We start from the raw sequence: 23,814 nt of genomic DNA on the forward strand, positions 1-23,814 counted from the left end.
GAGTAGTATGAAAAGGTAGATTACTCAATTCATGGAGCAGTGTTTGACGTGTCAGCAGGTAAAGGCTAAACATCAGAGGCCGGTCGGGCTGTTACAGCCCTTAGCTATTCTGGAATGAAAATGAGAGCATATTTCCATGGATTTTGTGATCGGATTGTCGCCAGCACTTCACGGGCAGAATACTATCTGGGTAATCATGGACAGATTGATGAACTCTACTCACTTTTTACCAATGAAGGTTAACTATCCTTTGAGTAGGCTAGCAGACATGTACGTGCATGAGATAGTTAGGATGCACGGAGTACTGGTGTCCATTGTGTCAGATCGAGACCCTAGGTTTACTTATCTATTCTAGATGAGTTTGTAGGAAGCACTGGGGACGAAGCTTACTTTTAGTATAGCGTCCCACCCCCAGACTGATGGATAGTCAAAGAGGAAAATACATATCTTAAAAGATATGTTGCGGGCTTGTGTGTTAGACTTCAGTGGTAGCTGGATACAGTTTATGCCACTGGTAGAGTTTGCCTATAACAATAGCTTCCAGGCGAGTATCGAGATGGCACCGTTCGAGGCTCTATATGGTCAGTGGTGTTGATCTCCTCTGCATTGGGATGAGGTTGGTGAACGTCGGGTGTTAGGACCTGAACTCTTGCAGTAGGCGTCTGAGACGGTGGGTTTGATTCGGGATAAGATTAAATCAGCTCAGAGTCGGCAAAAGAGTTACACAGATGTTCGTCACCGTGAGTTAGAGTTCGAGGTTGGGGGTAAGGTATTTCTGAGGATTGCTCCGATGAAAGGGGTGATGAGATTTGGGAAGAAGGGCAAATTGAGCCCGAGGTATATCGGACCATTCGAGGTTCTTGAGTGAGTGGGTCCGGTAGCCTACAAGATTGCACTACCTCCAACACTCTCGCGAATGTAGGATGTGTTTCACGTATCCATGTTGAGGAGGTACGTGTTGGATCCGTCGCATGTTGTGAGTTATGAGGACTTGGAGATTTGGGATACTTTAACGTATGAGGAGGTATCTATTCAAATTCTCAATCATAAGTTCAGAAGCTACGTACCAAGGACATACCGTTAGTGAAGATATTCTGGCAAAATCACGAGGTTAAGGAAGCTTCTTGGGAACTGGAAGCAGAAATACGCCGGAAGTATCCATAGTTGTTCTGAGTATATGTGTGCATTACCCTACTTTGTATTGGAATGGGTGGTTAGTCTTGGGGAGTGTGTGTATTGCGAACTCCTGAGATGGTTTATGTATGTAACCACGGTATTCCTCCGCCATAAGTGAGGGTATATATATGTTGTGACGGGGCTGCATTATAGTAGTCGCCAGTTTTTCTTTCTAGAGTTGAGGGTGTATGTGTGTGGTAGTATGAATGAGTTCGTGAATGAGGGATTGAAAATTTTGAGGATGAAATATTTGTAAGGAGGGGAGGTTGTTAGAACCCGAACGGTGATATATGGATTTAATTAATTAAGAGAATGGTAGAATGGTAAATTGAATAGGCTTCATTGACGAAGCCAGAGTTCGTCGACGAAGGCCTTCAGTTGCTCAGTGATGAAGTGCAGAGGCTTGTCGACAAGGAGAAGCTGAGAGGTTTCAAGAAATCGGGAATCTCAGGCTCGTCGACGAGGCCGCTGTCTCGTTGATGAGTTGTCTACATGGGCTCCTCGACGAAGACACCATTCGTCGATGAGGTTGGCTGAGTCAAAGGGCTATAAATATTAGTTTTCATTACTTCTTAGCTAAGAAATCTCAAAACCTGTTTCTGTCTCTCTAGAAACTCAACATACTCTCTCTCTCTCTCTCTCTAGATTTCTTCACCGTACGCTGCGAGAATCGTTGATCCGACATTATCATGAGAATCAGGGAAGGATTCTCTACAAGTTTTGTGGATCGAATCTTCGTTTTGGACGTTTTTGGGTTTCGGCTCAAAATCGAGGTAAGACTCAATTTTCGATTCTGTTCCGGTAGTTGTGTAGAGAATAGAATTGTGAGCATGTTCTATACTATGGTTTGTAGGTTTTGGGAACTTGGTTCCCTGTCTAGGGGTCGTAGAGTTCGGGATTGACCACTTTGGGAAAGGTAAGAGGATTTAGTTTATATCGGTTATTTTTGAAATCGGAATCGGTAGAACTGTGGTTCACGGTCCTGTGTGCTTTTTGGTTACTCATTTGGGGGAATTTAACGGGTAAAATTATGGGTTTTTCATATTATAATTTTGGAAAAAGGGGGCGACGAGCTGCATCCCTGGTTTTGTTGGAAAACTGTAAATATATTGTGATATATATTGTGTTATAGGGATGACTGTGCCTTGACTTGTTTAAACTGTTTATGTTTGGAAAATCATAATTTTATATTACCAAATGAGTGTGGTTTGTTTGGTTATATGAGCATGCATGGTTTTGTTTTGTTGAAATGCAATAGGAACTGGGTTCCGAGTTATTCTAAGTACTTAAAGAGTGTCCGACTCTATATCCGAGGGCATATGAAATCGTTGGCCATGTTTGGCAAGAGTGTTCGACTCTATGTCTGAGGGCGTAAGCCTTACTAGCTGATCACCGAAGGGTGTGAATCCAGCAGTTGTACTGATACGATAACATGGGAGTCTGGGACTAGCTATGTGCTGGAGACGTCGTGTAATGCGGGCCAGCTTTGGGCTGAAGGGTGTGACGACACCGGGTTGCTTGATCATGTGTGTGTGCGTGTATGCAATGTACTGGAACTGTATTGTGAAAATATTGGAATTGCATTTAACTGTGTATGTTTTGTGTCATGATAACACTCAAATGCCACACACAGATATAACCTGATTCTTCCTTACTGAGAGGTGTCTCACCCCTGCTGTCCGTACATATTTTTCAGGTCCTTTGAGTAACTGGAACTAGCGTCCTGGTATTGGGAGTGTAGTGATCGGTGTACTATGAGAGGTACTTGGGTAAGTACTAGGACTGTACTGGGTGGTCTTTTGTGGTTTTTGGTTGACACCCGGGTTGTATTTTGTATTATGGACCCTAGTCCTTTTGTATAGACTCTGGTATGATACTGAATATATATATGTAGAAATACTTTTCTGCTGTGTATCTGTTTTGTGTATGAATGTGTATAGGGTGCCTGGGAACCCCACGGGGTTGGACCCTCATTCATTATGATGTATCATGGATGTTTTGGTATGATACAGGGACGGGTTAGGTTACTAATTCACCCCTGGGTCCCATTACCGGGTTCGGGGCGTGACACTTGAAGAAAATCTTCCCAGGAGTAGCGTGGCGGCTTTCGATCTTCGAACTGGAGAAAAAGAAGCCGAAATCGTAGAGAGAAGGGGAGAGGGTTAGTTTTAAGAGAGAGAGAGAGAGAGGGAGTTTCTGTGCGACTTTTTGCTAAAAAATCCGATTTAGGCCTACTTATAGGCCTAGATTCGTCGACGAGACACGTCACCTCATCGATGAGTCTATAAAGGGAGTTCATCACTGAACATGAGTCCCTCATCGACGAACTTCAAGATCTGTAAAACCCTCTTTTGGTAAATTCTCGTCGACGAGACACGTGTCCACGTCGACAATTCCTAGAAGAATACTTGTCGACGAAATCCCTGTATTTGTCGACGAGACCCTATGAATCCTCTTTGAAATTTTCCTTTCCTTCTTTTTTTTTATTATTATTTAATTACTATAAATTCTTCGAGTCTTTACATATAAGCTACTGCCATTTGGTTTTTAACCAAACCATTTTTACCATTTTTACCTTTATCAACCCTCGGTAACTTGAAATTGTCGATGGTTCTCTAAGCTCACCAAACTGTCGACAATTTGGTCCTATACCAAACTAAATCCTTTTTTATTTTTATTTTTTATATACACATTTTCTAGGTCTTTACATCCTCCCTTCCTTATAAAAATTTTTTCATCTAAATTTGCTAAGTTGCACTCGTAACAACTTTGGAATTCCATTAGATGGTAACCCCGCACTGCAAAAGAGTCGGCAGCCACCCGCATAGTGGTCCTGTCCCAATTTTATTAATGACCCTCACTTATGGCGGAGTAATACCATAGTTACAAAAAAGGTTCCTGAGAGATTACAAGTACTAAGATAAAATTTCTCCCAAAACCATCCAAAACTTAAATACCATGTACAAATAGATTTAAACTAAACAAACTTATTCTAAACAAGTCCTTGATCATACAATCACATACTTACCTAAACAGTCCCATTTACCTGCCTCGTGTTGGTCTAGTTGAATAAGTGTGGGTACTTCTGATACATTTCCTCTTCTAATTCCCATGAAACTTCCTCAATTGCGTGATTATGCTAGAGTACTTTCACCAACGGGATCTTTTTGGTATGTAGTTCTTGTTCCTTTCGGTTTAGAATATGAACTAGTACTTATTAATATGACAATGTGTCTCCAAGCTTTAGTAACTCATAGATTATCACATGCGACAGATCCAGGACATACTTTCTCAACATAGACATGTGAAACATGTCATGGATCCTTGACAATGCCGGGGATAACGCTATCCTTGTCACGCCTCGAAACCGCGGATGGGCCCAGGTGTGATTTTAATAACCTAACCTGTCTCTGTATCATTTAAAACATACATGATACTACACTGAATGAGGATCCAACCCTGTGGGGTACACGTAAACCCTATACACAATCACAAACACATACATACACATCAAATATGCAACAGAAATGTTCTTGCTAATACATACAACATACCATACTAGAGTCTATACATGACTAGAGTCTATGCTCTAAAATACAGTACATACCCGGGGATTCTACAAAACCCAACAATGACAATCCGGTTACAAAATCCGTACTTACACGAGTACTAGACGTAGCTAGCCAACAACCATGCTCCCAAATGCTAGGATGCTTGTTTCGGCTACTCAAAGGACCTGAAAAACATTTGTATATTCGGGGTGAGACACCTCTCAGTAAGAAAGAAAGTAGGTTATATCAGTGTGTAGCATACAAATGTTATTTTGACATAAAACATAACACGATACAGCTCCAATATTTTCACAATCTCGTTCCAGTACATACGATACCAAACATACGGTCAGTGTCGTCACACTCGAGCACCCGATACCTTGCAATAACCGAAGCCCCACATCAATATCATTGCTAATACGGTGTCCACTCACACCTGTCGGTGACCAGTCGAAACAAACAGGCAATATTTCACACCCTCAGATATAGAGTCGGACACTCTCGTCCATGGTATTTAGCTGAGACATGGCGTTTACTCATGGTAATTAGCCGAGACATGGCAAATTTCACAAAACCAGAAACAATTTTGGAACTCATGTTCCTATATCCCTCAGCTTACGGTAATTAGCCGTCACAACTGTCTTACAAAATCTTGAACATTTACATATAATAGTTCATTCCACACTTATTTGGTATACAACAAATCATATTGTTTTCATTTCGAGAATACAATTTAATACAAATATAGGTATGATCATCTCAATATCACAATTTTATACAACATACGATTTTCCAACAAAAATAAAGATGATGCCTGAAACCCCCAATTTTCCCCATAACTATAACCCAAAAATCCTGCATTTTGACTTGATATATTTTCCCAAATAAGTAGCCAAAAAAAAACATACAATCCTAAACTACATGTTTACAGATTTTGGTTTCAAAAATAACTAATATAAATAGAATCCCCTTACCTTTTTCCGAATACCAAAACACGAGCTCAATGACTTCAAAACAATGAATCGAGGCACCAAAACCTAAACAACGAAGAACAATACTTCCTTACAATACTATTCTCTACAGATCTACCAAAACAAAAACGAAATCGGACCCTTACCGTGATTTTGGGTCAAAACCCAAAAATCCTCGAAATGAAAATTTGATCCGCTATACTCGAAGAGATTCTCTTCCTGATCCATGTAACAACGTCGGATCGTTGATTCCGACAACTGACGGCCCAAAATCCTAAACAGAGAGAGAGAGAGAGAGAGAGAGATTTGGTTTCTTCTTCATTAAGAAAAACTAAAAGATATTTATAGCAAGGTTGACCTAGCCAGCCTCGTTGACGAGATGACGTCCTCGTCGACGAGCCGAAGAAGGAAGTTCATTGACATCAAAGTGGACTCGTCGACGAGCCGAAGAAGGAAGTTCGTTGATGTCAAAGTGGACTCGTTGACGAGCCTGAGATTTCAGGATTTCCCAAAATTTCTCGGTATCTCCTCGTCGAGGAACCACTAAAACTCATCACCGAGATGTATAAGGGACTTCATCGACGAGAAAAGAAGCCTCGTCGACGAGCCCTACTGATTTTTACCCTTTTAAATTTTCATTCTCTATTCTCATTTATTTAATGCACCTATCTTGGGTTGGGTTCTTACAACCTCCCCTCCTTACAAAAATTTCGTCCTCAAAATTTGTTATCTCTCATTTACTAACTCAACTACATACCCAACGCATACCCGACTCTAGAAAGAGTCGGCAGCCACCACATAGCAGCCCCATCCCAAATACATACATACCCTCACTTATGGCGAGGGAATACTGTGGTTACATACATACACTGTCTCAGGAGCTCACAATATCACACACTCCCCCTGAGACTAACCTTACAACATTACTACAATAACAGAGTATTACATACATACATACCCATACTGATCCTCATATCAAAACTACTGCTCAAAACAACTGTGGATATTTTTGGCGTATTTCCGTTTCTAACTCTCAAGAAGCTTTCTCAACCACGTGATTCCGCCATAGCACCTTCACTAACGGTATCTCCTTGGTACGCAACTTCGGAACTTTACAGTCCAAAATCTGAACGGGTATCTCCTTATATGCCAAAGCATCCCCAATCTCTTAAGTTTCGTAACTAATCACATGTGACAGATCCGACACGTACCTCCTTAACATGGATACGTGGAACACATCATGGATCCTCAAGAGTGCTGGGGGTAGTGCAATCCTGTAGACCACCGGATCCACTTGGGACCTACTCATTCCAGTACCTCGAATGGTCCGATATATCTCGGGCTCAGCTTGCCCTTCTTCCTGAATCTCATCATCCTTTTTATCGGAGCCATTCTTAGGAATATCTTACCCCCAACCTCGAATTCATCAACCTCATCCTAATATAGAGGAGATCTACATCTTTGACCATACAATGCTTCGAACGGTGCCATACCAATACTAGCTTAGAAGTTGTTATAGGTAAACTCAACCAATGGTAGAAACTGAATCCAATTATCACCGAAGTCTAATACATAAGCCCGTAACATATCCTCCAAGATCTGTATTGTCCTCTCTGACTGTCTATGAGTCTGAAGGTGGAACGTTGTACTAAAAGTAAGCTTCGTCCCCAGTGCTTCCTATAAGCTCTTCCAGAATTGAGAAGTGAGCCTCGGATCTCGATATGAAACAATGGACATCGGAACCTCATGCATTCTAACTATCTCCTGCACGTACAAATCGGCTAGCCTACTCAAAGAATAGTTAACCCTCATCAGTATAAAGTGAGTAGATTTGGTTAGCCTGTTAATGATTACCCAGATAGTATTCTGCCCGTGAACTGCTGGTGGTAACTCAATGACAAAGTCTATGGAAATATGCTCCCATTTCCACTCTGGAATACTCAATGGCAGCAATGGCCCTGTTGGCCTCTGATGTTGAACTTTCACTTGCTGACACGTCAGACATTACTCCACGAACCGAGCAATCTCCCGTTTCATGCCACTCCACTAGAAGGACTCCAGCAAATCCTGATACATCTTCGTACTACCCAGATGTACCATATATAAAGAACGATGCGCCTCCTCCAGGATTGTCCTCTTCATCCCCTCGTCGTTTGGAACACATAGTCTATTTCCAAACCTCAACACACCTCCCTCGAAGATGTTAAAATCTGTAGCCAACCCTTGCTGCACTTTCTCTACAACCTCGACTAACTCCGCATCATTAGCCTACGTGGCTTTAATCCTCTCAAATAATGTCGGTTAGATCACCAAGCTAGCAATGAAATCCTAGTGATTACCATCCACCAACTCCATGCCAAAACTTTTCAGATCCCGTCTGACATGATGCTGAGCTATAACTGTAGATACTGCTGCATGCTCTGACTTCCAACTTAACGCATCAGTGACCACGTTAGCCTTCCCCGGGTGATAGCTAATGGTGCAATTGTAGTCATTGACCCATTCAAGCCACCTTCTCTGCCTCATGTTCAACTCCTTTTGTGTGAAAAAAAGTATTTGAGGCTCTTGTGGTCTATAAAGATCTCACACTGTTCACCATACAAGTAGTGTCTCCAGATCTTCAATGCATATACTACCTCCGCCAACTCTAGATCATGTGTGGGATAATTCTTCTCGTATTCCTTGAGTTGCTGAGAAGCATAAGCAATTACTTTCACCCATTACATCAGCACACATCCCAACCCCTTCAGCGATGCGTCGCTATAAATCACAAAACCACCATCCCCAGATGGGATGGTTAAAATCGGAGTAGTGACCAGTCGGTGTTTCAACTCCTGGAAACTCTGCTTGCACTCGTTGATCCATTCAAATCTCACACCCTTCCTCATCAACCGTGTAAGAGGGCTAGATAGCTTAGAGAATCCGTCCACAAACCGTTGGTAATACCCATCCAGTCCTAGGAAACTCCGAACATCTTGCACACTGTTCGGTTTCACCCAGTCAACCACTACTTCTATCTTACTGGAATCAATTGAGATACCACCCTTCGACACGACATGGCCTAGAAATGCGATGTGATTCAGCCAGAACTTGCATTTATTCAGCTTAGCATACAACTTCTTCTCCTATAGAACCCGGAGTACCAACCTCAGATGGTTTCCATGCTCTTCCGAACTCTTAGAATATACTATAATATCTTCGATGAACACCACTACAAACTAATTCAGGTATTCATGGAAAACCCTGTTCATTAGATCCATAAACACTATCAGAGCGTTAGTTAACCCAAAAGGCAAGACTAGAAACTCATAGTGACCGTATCTAGTTCGGAAAGTAGTTTTCGCAACATCCTCAGTCCTAACTCTCACCTGATGATACCCTAACCATAGATCAATCTTCGAAAAGACCTGTGTTCCCTGTAGCTAGTCAAATAGATCATCTATACGAGGCAACGGGTATCAGTTCTTCACCGTTACCTTGTTGATCTCACGGTAATCAATGCACATTCGCACCGACCCCTCCTTTTTCTTCACGAATAATACTGGAGCTTCCCAAGGCGAAACACTAGGTCAGATAAAGCCCTTGTCTAGTAGTTCCTGCAACTACTCCTCAACTCTCTAAGTTCAGTTGGAGCCATCCAGTATGGAGCTTTAGAAATCGGTGCCTTACCTGGCAGGAATTCAATAGCAAACTCCACCTCATGATTAAGAGGTAAATCGGGTAAGTCTTCCGGCAATACATCCAGAAATTCATTAAGCACTCGGATATCTTCAAGTTTCAAATCATCTCGTGGTGGTTCCTTCACACAAGTTAGGTACCCTTGACAACTGTTTAAAAGTAACTTTCTTACCTGTATAGATGATAGAATCTGTGGCGTCAAATGCACACATGATCCCACGAACTCGTACTCTTGCTCCCTGGGAGGTTTGAACACCACTACCTTCCTATGACAATCAATCACCACATAACTAGAGAATAATCAATCCAAATCCAGTATGATGTCAAATCCACACATGTCGTACACTAATGAGTTCACTGGTAGCAACCTTCCTTGAATAACCACTAAGCAATTTCCTAACATCTTACTACAGATCATTACACTCCTAGTTGGTGTTGCCATAGACAAGCACTCATCCATCACTTGGGTTTCAACCCCACACAGTTTCACAAAACTTGTAGACATAAAAGAGTGGGTTACTCTCGAATCAAATAAGACAATAGCTTTATTCGAAAGCAATAACATGGTACCTATCACCACATTTCCAGCATATTCTGCATCTGCTGAAGTAAGAGAGTACACCCTCGCCGAAGCCATGTTTGCCTGATAGTTTCCCCAAGGCATCTGATTACTTCCACGGTTCTGGATCGGTGTAGGCATATCGCTCCTTTGTGCCTGACAGTTTTGGAATATGTGGTCTGGTTTGCTATAGTTGTAGCAGTTACCCCAGAATGGCTAGCATTCACCATCATGCCATTTATGGCACCTGGTGCATTACGCAGAAGATGGATTCCCCAAATAACCCTGCCGTTTGGTATTCTAGCAATGACTTGAATCATAATTCCTCTTCTTCTTCCAATGTCCCTATCGAGGACTAGTCTGAGAACTAGAAGATACTGACCTCTTCTTCTATTCTTGTACCACCTCATCCCCCTGGAGGTCAGACTCAACTATGGTGGCTTTATCCACTAGAATAGAGAACTCTCGAATCTACAATATACCCACAAGCCTGCAGATGTCCTTCCTGAGACCCTTCTCAAACCTCCGAGTCTTCTTATGCTCGTTTGAGACCAAATACGGTGCGAAACGAGATAGCTCGATATATCTAGTAGCATATCTCTACACCATCAGGGTTCCCTGAGTCAGGCTCGAGAACACATCAGCCTTCACATCACGAGTGGAAGCCGGGAAGTATCTTTCCAAAAATACCTCCTTGAAGCGGCTCCAAGTCATACCAGATGGACCATATCTCTGCTTCTTTAGCAGACTCACAGCCGTCCACCATCTTTCAGCTTCCTTTGCTAGCTAAAAAGTAGAATAGAGAACCTTCTACTGGTCAGTGCAGTGTAGAACTTCCAACATCTTCTCGGTTTTCTGCACTCAGTTCTCTGCTACTATCGGATCAATTCCTCTTGTAAATATTAGAGGGTGCATATGGGTGAACCTCTCTATGGTACAACCAGTAGTAGTAAGAGAGTGCTCACGTCTCCTAACACTTCGCCTAATCTCTCGTATAACCTACCTCGTCAAACCCCGAGGTACAAAAGGAGACTCATCACTTGCTATCCCCTCGGAACCATTATCCAAGTTGTTATCCTTGGGCTCCATTCTAAAAGTAAGATAGGGGGTTAGAATTCCTATATCATACATAGTTAACACAATCATTGGAAGCTAATCAGGTTAACTACAACTCTTACGGGTCCAGGTCTATCCTACCACATCGACACGAAACCATCAATGGTTTGCCCTGATTTTACTAAAATCGTCATTCTAGGAAAAACACAAAACACCGCCAATAAGTCCCTGTCTAGAAACAAAGCAACCCTTAACCTACTCTACCCATTTCTTACATCCTATACTCTTGTATGTACACATAGCTACACCTAACCAAGTTTACAAGACCTAACAACCTAGTTTTGCTCTGATACTAAGTTGTCACGCCCCGAACCAGCGGATGGACCCCAGGTGTGATTTTAGTAACCTAACATGTCTCTGTATCATTTAAAACATACATGATACTACACTAAATGAGGTTTCGACCCCGTGGGGTACACGTAAACCCTATATAGAATCACATGCACATACATACACATCAAATATACATCGGAAATGTTCTTACTAATACATAGAGTACCATACCAGAGTCTATACATGACTAGAGTCCACACTCCAAAATACAGTACATATCCCGAGTGTTTACAAAATCCATACTTACATAAATACTAAATGTAGCTAACTGACAACCATGCTCCCGAATGCTAGGATGCTAGTTTCGGCAACTTGAAGGACTTGAAAAATATTTATATATTCGGGGTGAGACACCTCTCAATAAGAAAGAAAACAGGTTATATCAGTATGTGGCATACAAGTGCTATTTCGACATAAAATATAACACGATACAGTTATAGTATTTTCACAATCTCGTTCCAGTACATACGATACCAAACATACAGTCAGTGTCGTCACACATGAGAACCCGATACCCTGCAATAACCGAATCCCCATAGTGATATCGTTGTTAATACAATGTCCACTTACACCCATCAGTGACTAGCCGGAACAAACAGGCGATATTTCACACCCTCAGATATAGAGCTAGACACTTTTGCCTACGGTATTTAGTCGAGACATGGTGTTTGCCCACGGTAATTAGTCGAGATGTGGTAAACTTTACAAAACTTGGAACAATTTTGGAACGCATGTTCTTATACAGCTCAACTTACAATAATTAGCCATCACAGGTGTCTAACAAAACCTGGAACATTTACATACAACAGTTCATTCTACACTTATTTGGTATACAACAAATCATATTGTTTTCATTTCGAGAATATAGTTTAATACAAATATAGGTACGATAATCTCAATATCATAGTTTTATACAACATACGATTTTCCAATAAAAATAGAGATGATACCCGAAATTCCCAAATCTCCCCAAAAACTATAACTTGAAAATTCCGCATTTTCACCTAATAGATTTTCCCAAATAAACTACATGTTTACTGATTCTGATTTAAAAAATAACTGATATAAATAAAATCCCCTTACCTTTTCTCGAATACCAAAACACGAGCTCAACGGCTCCAAAACAACAAACCAAGGCACTAAAACCTAAACAACGAAGAACAATACTTCCTTACAATACCATTCTCTATAGATTTACCGAAATGAAAACAAAATCGAACCCTTACCTCGATTTTGGGTCAAAATTCGAAAATCCTTAAAACAAAATTCCGATCTGCTATACTTGAAGAGATTCTCCTCCTGATCCACGTAGCAACGTCGGATCGTTGATTCCAGCAACTGACGGCCCAAAATCCTAGAGAGAGAGAGAGAGAGCGAGAGATTTGGTTTCTTCTTCATTAAGCAAAGCTAAAAGATATTTATAGCAAGGTTGGCTCAGCCAACCTCGTCGACGAGACAACATCCTCGTCGACGAACCGAAGAAGGAAGTTCATCGACGTCAAAGTGGACTCATCAACGAGCCTGAAATTTCAGGATTTCCCAAAATCTCTCGGTATCTCCTCATCGACGAACCATTGAAACTCATCGTCGAGATGTACAAGGGACTTCGTCGACGAGAAAAGAAGCCTCGTCGATAAGCCCTGCTAATTTTTACCCTTTTAAATTTTCCTTCTATTTTCTCATTTATTTAATGCACCTATCACCGGTCGGGTTCTTACAATCTTTTAGGCAACTGGACCAACTCTTTCCAGTGTCTCGAATGACCTAATATACCTAGGGCTTAGCTTGCCCTTCTTCCCAAATCTTATAACTCCCTTCATTGGGGCAATTTTCAAAAATACATTATCCCCCACACTAAACTCTAATTCTCATCGGCGGGTATTAGCATAATCCTTATGTCGACTCTGTGTTGTTTTAAATTTTTCCCGGATGAGTCTGATTTTCTTAAAATTTTGATGTATGATCTCTAGCCCCAAAATTTGCCTTTCATGAACTTCATCCCAATACAAAGGAGATCAATACCTCTGACCATATAATGCTTCATATGGTATCATCTCGATACTGGCCTATTAGCTATTGTTGTAAGCGAATTCAACTAGTGGTAGATATTGAATCCAACTCCCTCCAAAATCCAGAACACAAGCCCACAACATATCTTCCAGTATTTGAATTGTTCGCTTTGACTGTCCATCAGTCTGGGTGTTGACCTTATAGGTCACGTTCGGTTTTGATTATGACAAATACTTATTGTTTCTAATGAGTGTTTGAGACTTTGTGTAGGAACTTAAATTGACAGATCATAAAGCATATGGAAAGAGTGAAGCTTAAAGACCAAATTTCTATTAAAGACCCAATTTCTTATATTGTAATATAATTCATTCATGTAAAGACTCTGAAATAGTAATTAGGGCTTTTTGTATGTAATAATCACACACATCACATGCATGGTCAAATACGTAAGCTCATAATACAAATGACCTTAGAATGACCTCATGGTTTACCCTTCGATTGATCGAATTCTTTCGGTGTCTTCAAATTGGACCTAAAGAGACCCTTGAACACTCACCCTTGCATTTATTTGTGATAGACACTTGAATAGGGTGTTTGTGAATCAAAACAGGACCAAAATGCACACTTTGTGCACTTTCGGTCGACCAGCCCATGCAGTTCATTCTGCCCCGATCGATCGAACCCTGTCTGGGTCAACAAATTGACCTTGTTCCGATCGACCGAACTATATAGTTCAATTAGCCCTCGGTCGACCAAAATCTCCCAGGAGTCAACAATTTGACTACCTGGTCGACCAAACACAAAATGAACTCGAATGCTCTGGTTGACCGAGGGTCCTCGAGAGAAGTCCCAACAGTCTGGTCTACCAAATCACCCAGTTCAAATATCCCTGGTCAACCAAACCGCGCAAGTTGGGAAAATCACCTCTCTTGGTCGACTGACCCTGAAGTTCAAAGTTTGCCCGGTCGATTGAGCCATATGAACTTCGATAGACCGAAAGATTCCTGGTCGACCGGGTCTCTCAGGTTTCTGTGGATTTTTACCATGGTTAATATTTTTAAAACAGGGTTAAAATGGCTAATACATCATTAAACTTTTCTAATAATACCAGCATTGTCCCTAACGGTAAAAATTCTTGGGGTGTCTATAAATACCCCTTCATTTGGGAAAATTAGGAACTTGATTAGCCTACTTGATCAATAAATTCTCTCTCAAGTTCAAAAATCCTACTACTCATTTTTATACTTCAATCACTCATACTTACCCTCTTTTATTGATCATACTCTCTGTAAGTTGATTGAGTGTTTATCTTCATAGGTTTGCTCTCCCATTTGTATTTGATTGATTCGATTTTAACGAGAGCTGAATCGGAGTATTCTTAGGGGGCTTTGTTCATAAGCCTATCCTAAGAAGACTTGCCTAAACTTCTGAGTATTGCATTTGTGTTACAATATCTTAGGAAGCTTGTATTTGTCTTTGTGTTGCAAAAACTTTTTCAAAACATACTCAAATATCTTGTGTGATTTATATTGATATATCTTTGAGAAGATATTTGTGTTTGTAATATAGATCTTTGTTGCAATATCTATTTGCATATCATTTGCTGAATACAAAGACAATACATTTTTTGCAAACCAAGCATATACGTCATCTACTATTTACAAAAAAAAAAAAAAATATCCTTCTGACTGATACATTTGAAACTTGCTTAACATCTTTGTGTGAATCTGTTGATTGAATATCTTGTGATACAAAGATTGTTTGTTGATACTCTCATGCACTCATTACAATGATAGAAAATACATTTTAGAGTTGAAATATTATACCACACTGAGCTTACATATTAAATCATATTGTGGTGTATGTGATTGAGTGTATATGAGTACACATCTACTTTACTTGAAAGCATAATCACTGTACCATTTCATTTATTGATAAAAATTGTTGTATACCAGTCACGGGCCTGAAGAGGGAGACTAGCCCTTTGAAATAGTCCCGGATTGGCTTAGACCCGGTTAGAAAAGATAGGTGCTCCATCTTGTTAAGGCGTGTAGGTTGAGGTTAGCCCCGCTAATTGACCTGGTTGTAATGGTTGAGGTCAGCCCTATGCTAATTGACTTGGTTTGTATTGGTGCCGCTCCACCCTTAAGTAAGCCTTTAGTGGAATCCTCGAGCTTGCAGGCTAGAGGCGGGGACGTAGGCACAGTTAGTCGAACCCCGATAACATATCGTGTGTTTATTTATATTTCTGCACTTTCTATTTATCGCACGTATATGTTCTGGTGTGAATGATGCACATAATTTGAATTTCCATATATTATATTTATCAATGCATTAGAGATTGCTTAGAAAGACTCTAGGTTGTAATATCCTGCTAACATTTTGTCTTACCTAGGAGAAAAGCTTGAAAATTCCAATTCACCCCCCTATTGGGAATACACCAATTCCAACACTGGGGATGAAAATCTGTACTCAAGCTTAGATCCCAAGGCTCTCTGTAGACTTTTCCAGAACTGAGATGTGAACCGTGGGTCCTGATCCGATACAATGGACATTGGCACGCCGTGAAGTCTAATTATCTCCTGGATATACATCTCTGCCAACTTATTTATGGAGTAGTTAACCTTGATCGGAAGAAAATGGGCATATTTGTTAGTCGGTCAACAACCACCCAAATGACGTTTTGCCTATATAGTGCTGGTGGCAACCCTGTAACGAAGTCCATGGAGATGTGCTCCCACTACCACTCAAGAATGTGAAGTGGTTGCAATGGTCTTGCTGGTCTCTGATGCTCAGCTTTCACTTACTAACATGTCAGGCACTGTTTCATGAACCAGACAATTTCTCTCTTCATATTACTCTACCAGAAAGATTCCTGCAGATCCTTATACATCTTAGTGTTTCCTAGATGCACTATATAGAAAGAACGATGTGCCTATTCCAGAATGATTCTTTTAATCTCAGTATTATCAGATACACATAATCTAGTGTGAAATCTCAAAACCCCATCATATGAAATATTAAAATCTACCCTTAGTCCACTCTGCACTTTATCCATAATTTTCACAAGCTTTATATCTTTCCTCTAAGTGGTTTTAATCCTCTCTAGTAAAGTTGGTTGAATTACCAAATTAGCAATGAACGTTTGGTGATTCCTTTCTACCAATTCCACACCAAATCTTTCTAGATCCATCCTGATCTAAAGTTGAGCTACAACTACTGATACTAATGCATTCACCGACTTCTGACTCAAAGCATCAGCTACTACATTAGCTTTCCTTGAGTGATAACTGATGGTACAGTTATAATCCTTTATCAATTCCAGCCATCTCCCTTGTCTCATATTCAGTTCCTTTTGTGTGAAGAAGTACTAAAGGCTTTTGTGATCTGTAAAGATCTCACACCTTCCGCCGTACAGGTAGTGCCTGTAGTGACCCGAAAAATAATAGTATTTAAATAATAAGAGGGAGGGAAATGGGAATAGGAACAGAAGGAGGCTGTAGGCTTAATTGATGAATACAGGGATTCGTCAACGAAGGTCTTCAGGAACTCGTTGACAAGGTCCCGTTTTGTCGACGATAAAATATCGAGTGATAGATTTGGGCTACTCTGAATTTCGTCGACAAAGGGTAATGTTCATCGACGAATTTACTGAAGGACTCGTCGACAAGGTGACGTGTCTCGTCGACGAATTTGGCCCCATAAGTAGTGAAAAATTAGATTTTTATCACAATTTCATTCCTCTCTCTCTCTCTCTCTCTCTCTCTCTCCTACGGTGCTTCTCCTTTCTCTTTTTGATTTCAGCCTCGCCAGTCACCGGATCGATGATCCGAAGCCACCACAACGCTTTTGGCAAAGTTCTCTGCAAGTCTACCAGAGTGGATCGTTGGTGAAACAAAGTTGGATTTCATCCCAAATTCAGGGTAAGGTCTTTTAGTCCATTTTTGGCCTTATGACAGTTATAGGAAATGATGTAGGCGAAGAAATAAAGATATTTTGTTTTGGAACATGTTGTTTTCAGGGTGTTATGTAGGAGGCCCTGCGGGTGTTAGACTAGTGTACTATAGGGGCTTTTCAGTAAACAGGTAAAGGAAATATGCTATGTTAGGTATTTTTAAAATATTATACAGTTTATTAAATTATGAAAATGATGTATTAAAGTATGGTGCGGCTTAAGAATATGAATATAGTATGGAGATATGATTTATGAATTTTAGTATCATGATTTTATGAATTTCAGTACCATGATTATACGAATTCTAGTACCATGATTATATGAATCTTAGTACCATGATTATACGAATTTCAGTACTATGATTATACAGTTCTTAGTATTGTGGTGTATGAATTACAGTACAGTTTATGCAATATCATGGTTATTATGGTTATTTTAGAATCATGATAAATCAGATAGTTGTATATAGAGATATATTATATAGTATCAGACCCTGTTGGACTATGTAGTCACAGAACATGGTACCGTTGCTAAAAATATTATGTTATGTTATGAGTGCAACCACCTATTTAGATAATACGTGGTCGTAGGTTGATCACCTAGGCCCTTGATGTGGACAGGCTCCCCATCAGATATTGGTTGAGGTGGGCAGATTAGACCAATGGAGTATAGTGATTTATCCTGGTCAGCCAGCCAGTGTAGATCCCGCCTACTGCCCGCACAACCCTGTCATGAGGGGTTAAATCATGACACATAGGTATCCATAGGAAAAGTTTTCAGTTACTATTACGTATGTACATATTTACTGACACAGGGAACATGTTTATGTATAATAGAAGTATTTTGAATAGTAACCTATAATACTATTATGTTAAGCAACATGGAAAGGGTCGTGAATTTTATTACTTGTACTGTATTTACATATTCAGTTATACATGATTATATGAAAACATATTTTCATAATATTGTAGCTCATTTTCCACACACTAGTGATAGCATATTTCGTCTTACTGAGCGTTGGCTCATCCTAGTGTTGAATCATTTTTCAGGTGATCCAGGTAGGCGAGCAGATCAAGCTCGCAGATAGAGAGGCTTCTGTACTGCCTTGTCAGTAGATAGTGGGTGTGTTTGTGGAGAATTTTGTATATCTCAGTACAGTTGAGGGTATTTTAGGAAACTGATATATGTGTATATTTTGGGAAAACATGTTAGTACTTTGGTATTGGTATTGTATATATATTTACATATGATTATGTCTATGTGATTTCTGCTTCTCGCTGCTTAGGCTAATGATTGGGCTTACCCCAAGTATGGTATCAGAGCATGTAGAATGTCATTGTATAAAAAAAAAATAAAAATAATACCCAGATAATTAAGCAGGTCGTTACAGTTTGGTATCAGAGTCTAGGTTGCTAAGTTCTGTAGACTTTAGAGTGTAGTAGAAACAATACCAAAGTATAGGAAAAGGATTTGGGGTTTGTTCTGTGTCTTGGTACAGGATTACCGTGGTGGTTTCTGTGTTTTTCCTGGGGTGACGATTTTTGAAAAACCATAGTAAACTATTGTCGGATCGTGTGTCTAGGTAACAGAACTAGATATTGAGTTAAGGTCAAGGAAGATAGTTAATTTTAAATTGGTACAGGATAGGTCGGTGTAGGAGATGAGATACTTAAGTGTGTTTTTCTTGTTTTCAAGATGGACCCAGGAAGTAGTGGCATGAATGCTGGGGAGGATAGGTCAGGACCTTCCAGCATAGGTGGAGGAGATACAGATGTTGTACTGCGTAACGTCACTCAGCAGGTGATGGCTGAGATGGCTAGGATGTGGTGACAGGTACATTTACTATTTCATCAATCCAGTTATTGTTCTTTTTGACTTAGGTGCTACTCATTCTTTCATTTCTGCATCTTATGTTAAATTATCTAAGAGTGAGACCTAGTCATTAGATATGGCACTGTCGGTAGCTACTCCATCAAGATCAGTGATCATATGTCAGAGAGTACTTAGAGGCTATTCGATAGAAATTCAAGGGAAAGTACTACCAACAGATCTTATTGTGTTTGATATGTGTAGGTTCGATATAATACTAGGTATGGATCGGTTGGTTGCTAATCACGCCAGCATTGATTGTTTCTAGAAAGAAGTAATTTTCAGACCTCCTGGAGAGCAGGAATTGATATTCGTTGGTTCATGGGTACGTGCTCCAACGTAGTTGGTATCCGCCATGTAGGCAGGCAAATTACTCTTGGATAGAGGTCAGGGGTTTATAGAATTTGTGAAAGAAGCATCTAAAAATGAATTGAAGATTGACAACACTTTAGTAGTACGATAATTTCTAGATGTTTTTCCAAAGGAGCTACCAGGGTTGCCTCTAGTGTGCAAGGTAGATTTTCCTATAGATTTATCTCTAGGAACCGCGCCGATTTCTAAGGTTCCTTATCGTATGACTCCAGCTGAATTAGGAGAATTAAAGGAACAGTTTCAGGATTTGTTGAATAAAAGGTTTATACGACCTAGTGTATCGCCATGGGGAGCTCCAGTGTTGTTCGTAAAGAAGAAAGAAGGGTCCATGAGGATGTGCATTGATTATAGAGAACTCAACAAATTTACTATTAAGAATAAATATCCTCTACCCCATATAGATGATATGTTTGATCAGCTTTAGGGTACACGGGTATATTCCAAGATTGACCTCAGATCCAGGTATCATCAAGTGAGAGTAAAAGCGGAGGACATCGCGAAGACAGCCTTCAGGACCAGGTACGGGCACTATGAATTTCTTTTTATGCCGTGTGGTCTGACAAATGCCCCGGCCGTGTTCATGGACTTGATGAACAGAGTTTTTCACCAGTATCTAGATCAGTTTGTAGTAGTTTTCATTGATGATATACTGGTGTAGTCGAGGAATTTTGAGGAGCATGAGGTGCATTTGAGGCAGGTGTTGCAGACTCTTAGGGAGGAGAAGCTTTATGCTAAGTTTAGAAAGTGTGAGTTCTAGCTTGAGAAAATTGCATTTTTAGGCCATGTGATCTTAGGGGACGGTATTTTAGTGGATCCCAGCAAGATTGACGCGGTGGTAAATTGGGCTAGGCTGAGAAATGTGCAGGAAGTCGGGAGCTTCTTAGGACTGGCAAGTTATTATCGTCGTTTTGTTGAGGGGTTTTCAGCTTTGTCAGGTCCTCTCACGCGGTTGACTAGGAAAGACGCTAGATTTTTGTGGGATGAAGAATGCGAGCAAAGCTTCCAGGAATTAAAGTAGTGGCTCGTCACTGCACCAGTTCTGACGATTCCATTGGGAGGCGATGGTTATGTTATTTACAGTGATGCGTCTTTGAAAGGACTTGGTTGTGTGCTGATGCAGCATGGTATGGTGATAGCATATGCGTCCAGGAAGTTGAAATAATATGAAAAGAACTACCCTACTCACGATCTGGAATTGGCTACGGTTGTACATGCACTAAAGATCCGAACACATTGTTTATATGGTGTGAGGTGTGAGATATTTTCTGATCATAAGAGCCTCAAGTATTTCTTTACATAGAAAGAATTGAATATTCGACAGAGGAGGTGGTTGAAACTCATTAAGGATTACGACTACACCATCAGTTACCACCCAGGTAAATTAAATGTGGTAGCTGATGCACTAAGCCGTAAATCAGGAGACACAGTACAGCTAGCAGCGGTAATTCAGCATCCGATTCAGATGGACTTGGAAAGACTCGGTGTGGAGTTAGTGGAAGATGATTCCCAGGCACTTATTGCCAGTTTGGTTGTATAGCCCACATTATATGAAAAGATTAAAGCTGCTCAAAGAGATGATCCAAAATTAGTGGAGGTGTTTGCTAGAATACAAGATGATGAGGGAGAAGAATTCAGCATTTCTGATGATAGGGCTTTGAGATTTTGCACCAAATTGTGTGTGCCTGCAGATGACAGCATCAGGAGGACGATTTTAGAGGAGGCACATAGATCTATATACACTGTTCATCCTGGCAGTACGAAAATGTATATGGATCTGTGGGAGTGTTTCTGGTGGAGTGGCATTAAGAGAGAGATAGCAGAATTTGTACGGTAGTGTTTGACGTGCTAGTAAGTTTAAGCTGAGCACTTGAGGTCGGTTGGTTAATTGGAGCCATTATTTATTCCAGAGTGGAAATGGGACCACGTGTCCATGAATTTTGTTATTGGGCTGCCGCCAGTGTTGCATGGTCAGAATGTCATCTGGGTAATAGTTGATAGGTTGACAAAGACAGCGCATTTTCTGCCCATTAAAGTCAGCTACCCTATGCACTGATTAGCAGAGATATATATACAGGAGATTGTTCGATCCCATGGAGTGCCGATATCCATAGTCTCGGACCGTGATCCACGTTTCACATCACGGTTCTGGAGGAGTTTACAGGAGGCACTAGGGACTCAGCTAGCATTCAGCACAACTTTCCATCCTCAGACTGATGGTCAGACTAAGAGAACAATCCAGGTATTAGCAGATATGCTTCGTGCTTGTGTGCTAGACTTTGGAGGTAGTTGGATTCAGTTTTTACTGCTAGTTGAATTTGCTTATAATAAAAATTATTAGACTAGCATCGGCATGACACCCTACGAGGCATTATATGGTAGGAGATGCTGATCTCCTCTTTTCTGGGATGAAGTCGGTGAAAGACGAGTGTTGGGTCCAGAGATAATTCAGCAAGCGTGTGATAAAATCTGACTTATTTGGGATAGGATCAGTACAACGCAGAGTCGGCAGAAAAGCTACGCAGATACTCGTCGCCGAGAACTGGAATTTGAAGTGGGTGATCATGTATTTTTAAGAATAACTCCACTGCAGGGGATATTGAGATTTGGGAAGAAGGGTAAGTTGAGCCCTAGGTTTATTTTTCCATTTGAGATACTTGAGAAGATTGGGTCAGTAGCCTATCAGCTGGCTTTACTGCCATCTCTATTTCGGGTTCATGACGTATTTCATGATTCTATGTTAAGGAATTATGTCCCAGATCCTTCCCATATCATCAGCCATGCAGAATTGGAAGTTAGTGAGGCTTTAGCATATGAAGAAGCTCCAATACAGATTTTAGATATAAAAGAATAAGAATTACGCAGCAAAGGGATAACACTAGTGAAAGTTCTATGGAGAAACCACACGATTGAAGAAGCCTCATGGGAGCTTGAAGATGAAATCAGACGGATTTATCCTTATTTATTTGATGAATTATAGTATTGATATCTATTCTAAGATAGTAATTTTATGTTGTTGAGTCCAGTGTAATTGTAATATAGAGTATAGGTTAGGTAGTATTTTTGTTTTGGGAGAAATTTTCTTTCATAGTTGTAATCTTCCAAAGCTACCCATGTAATCACAGTATTCCTCCGCCATAAGTGAGGGCAGGTAATAAAATAAGTAGACCCTTTTCCTTTATTGAATGATGGAGAGTATAGATAAAGATTCAAATAGTAAATTTCGAGGACAAAATTTTATAAGGAGGAGAGAATGTAGTGACCCGAAAAATAATAGTATTTAAATAATAGGAGGGAGGGAAATGGGAACAAGAACAGAAGGAGGCAGTAGGCTTCATCGACGAAGGTCTTCGGGAACTCGTCAACGAGGTCTCGTTTCGTTGACGAGAAAATACCGAGCGACGGATTTGGGCTAGTTTGAATTTCTTCGATGAAGGGTAAAGTTCATTGACGAATTTATTGAAGGACTCGTCGACGAGGTGACGTGTCTCGTCAATGAATCTGGCCCTATAAGTAGTGAAAAATCATATTTTTATCACAATTTCAGTCCTCTCTCTCTCTCTCTCTCTCTCTCTCTCTCTCTCCTACGGTCCTTCTCCCTTCTCTCTTCGATTTCGACCCCGCCAGTTGTCGGATTGACGATCTGAAGCCACCACAACACTCTTGGCAAAGTTCTCTGCAAGTCTGCCGAAGCAGATCGTTGGTGAAACAAAGTTGGATGATTTCATCCCAAATTCAAGGTAACGTCTTCTAGTCCATTTTTGGCCTTATGACAGTTATAGGAAATGATGTACGCGAAGAAATACTAATATTTTGTTCTGGTAAATGTTATTTTCAGGGTGTTATGTAGGAGGCCCTGCGGGTGTTAGGCTAGTGTACCATAGGGGCTTTTCAATAAACAGGTAAGAGAAATATGCTACGCTAGGTTTTTTTAAAATATTATACAGTTTATTAAATTATGAAAATGATGTATTAAAGTATGGTGTGGCTTGAGAATATGAATAAAGTATGGAGATATGATTTATGAATTAGTATCTTGATTTTATGAATTTTGGTACCATGATTATACAAATTCTGGTATCATGATTATACGAATCTCAGTACCATGATTATACGAATTTCAGTACTATGATTATACAGTTCTCAGTATTATGGTGTATGAATTACAGTACAATTTATTCAATATCATGGTTATTACGGTTATTTCAGAATCATGGTAAATCAGAT

This window comes from Malania oleifera, chromosome 1 (assembly GCF_029873635.1).
Source record: "Malania oleifera isolate guangnan ecotype guangnan chromosome 1, ASM2987363v1, whole genome shotgun sequence".
Lineage (NCBI taxonomy): Eukaryota > Viridiplantae > Streptophyta > Magnoliopsida > Santalales > Ximeniaceae > Malania > Malania oleifera.